Below are 6,337 nucleotides of genomic sequence, written 5' to 3' on the forward strand. Positions count from 1 at the left end.
CTGAGAAGCTGACCTTTAGAGCGGCTCAGGTAAGTAGTAGTATGATATACTTCTATTAATTTTCAATACATTTATGATGCTAGATTATTATTTTGATTATATATATTCTATTCTCGTAAAGTGCGACCAGCAGCCACGGGGAACGCATCTATGCGGATACTATGTTTGCGAGACCATTCGCACGTTTACCTCTGAGCTCAAGGATCACAGATTCGACGTAAGCAATGAACATTCACACCTCTATTTTTACCTGTCATTCTTTGTTATCATGATTGATATTCATATTCATCTCCTCTTCTTATATAGCACACGGCCATGAGGACGAAGGTCCTACCAGAGCAACGCGCGATTGCTGTTGCAGAGGAGCTTGCGGGATTTCTGAGGAAGGAAGCTATAGAAGACAAAGGACGATTTAGTGTAGCTAAGGGCCATTACTGATGTTCGTCCATGTAATCGAATAGACGGGCTCTAGTCCCGATATTTCAGATCTCCATATAATTGTATATATATGATCGCTTGTAAGATAAGTTAATCTTATATATATATATATATGCATAATTATTTCTATTTAAATTATATGAAAACTAATCCCGAACACCAAACGAGGCATCACGTTAATCTCCCGAACACCTAAACCCTAAAACCCTAAAACCCTAAAATAATTTCATTAAAAAAAACCCAAAAACAAGCAAAATCTGAAAATCTTTAGTCCTGGTCCGTGTAAAGAACTGGGACTAAAGGGCCTGCCCCTGGGGCGCTACGAGGCGCCCACGTGGAGCACCTTTAGTCCCGGCTTGTAAGAGGACCGGGACGAAAAGGTTAGGCCTTTAGTCCCGCCCCTTTAGTCCCGGTTGATGAACCGGGACTAAAGCCCCTTACGGTCCGGGGCTAAAGGCCTCGTCCCCACTAGTGGTAGTACAAAATTTAACACAAATCGCTAGGTAGTCCATCTTTTGTTATTGATTTTATGCATGAAAAGCAAATTTCAAGGTTCTAAAAACTGTGTAATAAAATTTTAAGAATTTGCATGCCAGTTTCATTTGAATCACAAATTAGCAGGACAAACATTAACTGGTAATGCAAACATGTATTTTCATTTTATTAGGTTGCTTTTAATAAACTAGTGCATACCCTACAAACTACCCAAGCACAACTTTATTGATACAAGGAAATTATTTTTCAGAAACATTCTTTTGATCGATGAAACATGCATAACAAGCCATTGACCATATCCTGATAGAAAATTAATCCGAGCTACAAAACATATCTCATAAAACTTGCTTTCCATGACTTGAAGTTTTGGTGAAAATGGATCACACAAGGTCATCTGTTTGGATTTTGATTTGGACACTCGGTTTGGAGGCAATGCATCTTTTAATGTTCGAAACAGTTTCACATGTCGCCAAGGTCATCTGTTTTGTATATATTTGATTTGGTGCTGATTCTGATTATGGGCTGCCCCCATGGAATAGGAAAACCGCATGAGGGCTCAGCAGCAACGTCGTACCATTCATTTTCCTTTTTCTATCCATCATAAGTTTTCAAGAGATACATACTTTTGCACTAATCCTGTGTCCTCATTATAAAATATACATTAACTACATACTATTATATACCATGTAGCATTTCTATTAGTTGTGTATAAAACAATATAATCTATTGGAAATTCAAAATTGCAGACTTGCAGTCTAAGTTAAACCATGTTGATTTTCCTTGAGAAACACAATACAACCACATACACTCATAACCTGCACGCACATTGATCGCTTCGAAAGTGCACACACCACACCCTACCTCTAGTTTCTATTAGTTTGTGTATAAAACAATATAATCTCTTGGAACGCCGGCCTTGAAGAAAAACAGTGAAGAACTCTTACTTTCTGTTGTTGCTGTTCATCATCCTTAATGCCTCATGGTTCCTTGAAGAAGACACGAGGGGACAACAGATCAGGCTAGTTGGTCGAATGTGTTTTGGAGAATTTGCCCCTACTTCTACATGGTCAGGTCGCAAATTTGCTCAGCTTATTCCTAGTTTAGTCCCTCTGTACCTATATTAGCGTTAGATGTTTTTTGTACGACAAATGATTAATTAAGAGATGTGGCGCCCAACCATGCATCGTGGATGTGTTTGGCGCTATATTTGTCACGTGTTTGGCGCCCAGGGTTGTTTGAGGGTTATCCGATTAGGTCTATTATTAGGCGGGAGAGGAGCTGCATGACCCTTTTTTGGCTGGAACAAGCACGCCGGTGAGGAAGAAATTGACACATGAAAGAAGACCAGCTCACTCTCAAATCTAACCGTTTAACCATATCCATATCGGTAATTTTGGGAACGCGAACCCCCCTATTTATATAAGCTCGGCGACGCCCGGCCCAAACAAACCGCAGCCAACCTTTCTCAAGTGGTTGAATTCCCGGCGACCTGAGCAACATGGTTACGGCCGACGAAGCTCGCAACATCGTCGGCATCATGGGCAATTGCATCTCCTTTTGCCTCTTCCTCTCCCCAGCGTAATTAAGCCGCCCTCCTCTCCTCCTCTTGCCGGGGTATGTATCCATCTGAGCTTGTTTTCTTTCTGCATGTGCATGTTCATGCATGCAGGCCGACGTTTGACCGGATCTGCAAGAACAAGGACGTGGAGCAGTTCACGCCGGACCCCTACCTGGCGACGCTCATGAACTGCCTGCTCTGGTTCTTCTACGGTCTCCCCATCGTCCACCCCAACAGCTTCCTCGTCATCACCATCAACGGCATCGGCATCATCATCGAGACAATTTACCTCTCCATCTTCTTCCTCTACTCGCCCCCAAAGAAGCGGGTGCATACATACATGCCTAATCCCTTTATTCCCCGCCCAGAAGAACAATTGATTTCCCAGTTTTTTTCGCCTCTAGTTTCTGGCCCCAACATCCCTAACCCATGCCCGTGCGTGCGTGCGTGCATACGTGCAGCTAAAGATGCTCATTGTTCTTGGCTTTGAGGTGGTGTTCGTGGCGTCCGTGGTGACCGGAGTGCTCATCAGCGCCCACACCCATGAGGACCGCTCCAGGATCGTCGGCATCATTTGCATTATCTTCGGCACGATTATGTATGCCGCCCCACTCACAGTCATGGTACGTACAGGCACCCACCCACCCACAAGCATGGATCCATGCTTCGATTCCCCGATCTGTTTATCTTTGGTTTCAAACTCTATCGGTTGCTTATTAATACCGCACATGTGGGCGTTATGGACGTATGGCATGATATTGATGCCTTATTTAGGAAGACCAGGCTAGTGAATCTGCATGGACCTACAGCTTATTAAAAGATGTATGTTGCCATTGTATATGTTTGGTAAAAAATAAAACCTACAGTTTATTTCTACCACAATAGGTAATGCAAGCTCTGATCTGCTTAAATATAGCCATCCAACCAAAAAACATTCTATTTTAGCTATATGTAACTTGCCTGTTTTTAAAATGTGGGTAAGGCTATTTCCGACCTTTGATTCTTTTATATGTAGATTCATGCTCCCCCCCCCCCCTCCCCTCTCTTGTGTTATTTCATGGTTTCTTGGGTTAAAACTTTGACTTGCCCTTGTTCGGGGTCACTACATTTTCTTATTGGGCTTGAAGCTCATTACCCATTGCCTTTTTTTGTTTCCATCTGTTATTACATGTTCTTTTTTGCTTTTTTATGGTTTTTTCCTTTTTTGTGGGTATTTGTGGGATGTTGGATGAGTGTAAATGCATACGCGTAAGTACTATACAATATGTGTGTAAGTTGTCCAAGAGTATGGAAATTGCATTATTACATATTGGTTCTTTGCATATACAGAGAGTGCAATTTCAGTGCAAACTTGTGTGCATGTTTTTAAATTTCCTTTCGTTTCCTTTCTTCTTATGGGGTAATACCAATGCATCAATTTATTCCTCGTTAGAAAATTTCATTATTTTGAATGTTTAGTTTTTAATTAATTTTCTTTATTCTTTACGGGCAATACCATTGCCACTAGTTCTTTCCATTCTTAGAAAACTTTTTTTTTCAAAAAAATATCAATATTGTATGTTATTTTTTCCATCTTATAGAAAGCACAATTACGTGTATATTGTATGCAGATTTTGTATTTTTTTTTCATTTTCTTTCTCTTCTTCTCAGAGGTTAATACTAGTGTCACTAAGTCATTGTATCCTTAGAAAACATCATTTCTTGAAGTGTGTAAGTATAAACGCAAGTATTATACAACATGTGTGTAAACTACATTAGAGTGCAAAAAATACACTATTATTTGTTTATTCTTTGCATATTGTGCAAAGTTGTGTGCAAGTTTTTAAAAGTTTTTTTGAAGGGTAATAACGATGTCGCTAATACATTCTTCCTTGGAAGACTTCATTATATTGGTTTTTAGTTCTTATTTCATTTTCTTTCTTCTTTCAGTGTAATACCAATGATTATTCTACATGATATTTCAAAACTATCAACGCTCACGGTATCATCTAGTTATGTATAATAATATATCCTTTGCAAATTACCTATGAACACTTCTACTTACAAGCGAAAATACTAAAACAATTCAAGAAAAGGAAAAAAGACAAAAGTAGTAAAATATTGTACTGTCTGCTTGCAGGGCAAAGTTATCAAAACAAAGAGCGTGGAGTATATGCCATTCACCGTGTCTCTGGCGAACACTATCAACGGCGGCTGCTGGTTGGCCTATGGGCTCATCAAGTTCGACCTCTACGTGACGGTCAGTACGCCCACATCTCGAAAAGTCCCAAACCTTGCCAATCCTGCATTGATCTAACTGTGATACCATATTTTAATTCCATGCAGATCCCGAATGCCATCGGTACAGGTTTGGGCATCTTCCAGCTGATCCTTTACTTGTGCTACTACAACTCGACCCCCACGACGGAGCAAAATGTCGAGTTGCCCAATGCCGTCGCAGACAACTAACATTGTTGGCGACGGCAACGTTTCCCTCACCGTCGAGAGATAAGCTTGGCTTGCTGCCGTCGCCAAGTGACATTTCATCCGGTTGGCGGCTGAGATCTGTTGTGCTAGACTGCTAGTCTTTGTTAGCTAGAGTCTGACTGTGCCTTTAGTTCCGCCAACCATTGTCCTCTGTCCTAGTGGAAATTTGACCTAATTTATGAAGCTGACTTATCACAGACGATGACACCACGTTTGTCCACACACTCTCTCAATCCAGTCTCTGATGGCACAGTGGATTTGTTGAACCGATGCATTTTTTCATCATTGTTCAGTTATCATTTAATTTGTGTGGGGAGACGCATCTTGGACTCAGTTACAGGTTCGCTAATTTGGCTTGAGCACGTATCAGTTCATACAAGGCTTCACAAGGATTCCTGGAACCGTTGGATCTGAGATCCAATGGTCAAGGGATGATCTCCTGTAAAATTTTTTTTGGAAAAACATCCATGGATCCCATATTTACGGGCAAGTCCTGGAGTTTGTTCGTTGGATCACAGATCCAAGAGCTGTCGGGAGAACATATCATGGAGCATATCTTATGCCTCGTATCACCTGATACGTTGCTGTTTTGGCTTGTTGATACATCGAGAGGCATGTGCAGGGCAACAAGCAACTTTTGACTAAACGTATAGACCTTTGAAATCCTATTGATTACGCATGTTAATTGATCGTTACACTATTACATTAGCCCCTGATTAGCAGCGTTGAGGTTTACCCAATAACAGCATCCGAGCAGAGCGCTGCAACTACCACGCCGCTGGTAACACGTTAGTAGCAGCGTCCAGGTCAAACGCTGCTATGGTGTGACACGGTTAGCAATGCTTGGCCCGAATGCTGCTAGTACTCGCTCTTCAGCAGAGTTTTGTGCCAACGCCACAAATATTGTAAACTCTAGCAGTGTGCAGCTTGTTAGGAATGCTGCTAACATGCAGTACAATTATGTACCTAATTTTGCTCTGGCTACAATTTGGTTACAAATTGGTTCAGTAGTAACGAAATAAACATCCAAATAAATAAGGTGCACGTGCACATCAAACAATAATTAGAACTATCTTGGTTTCAGAGATTTTCCAAACGTGACTTCTAAACCGTGACAGAGGGAGTACTTGCATACATTGACTTCAACGGACAATTGTTGTTACGTACACTTATAAGTACTTTAGAATTTCAAACACACCATTTCAAAAGCAACGTACTTAGTACGATAAGTAGAACGGCAAAGGTGTACTTCTACTACAAGTCACAAGGAAGTTCTCTTGACACATGCATTATACTAACTAAGATGGAAGCACTATGCACAGACGTCCTAAGACGAAACATCTATCGCATACAACGGAACTGTGTGCGTTGCGTGAATCA

At 41.1% G+C, this 6,337-nt stretch overlaps 1 pseudogene; it reads left to right on the forward strand.

Annotated features, from left to right (window-relative positions):
- The first annotated feature begins 2,394 nt into the window (after positions 1–2,394).
- Positions 2,395–5,197, forward strand: LOC123429166 (annotated as a pseudogene).
- Positions 5,198–6,337: the final 1,140 nt, after the last annotated feature.

This window comes from Hordeum vulgare, chromosome 2H, assembly GCF_904849725.1.
Source record: "Hordeum vulgare subsp. vulgare chromosome 2H, MorexV3_pseudomolecules_assembly, whole genome shotgun sequence".
Lineage (NCBI taxonomy): Eukaryota > Viridiplantae > Streptophyta > Magnoliopsida > Poales > Poaceae > Hordeum > Hordeum vulgare.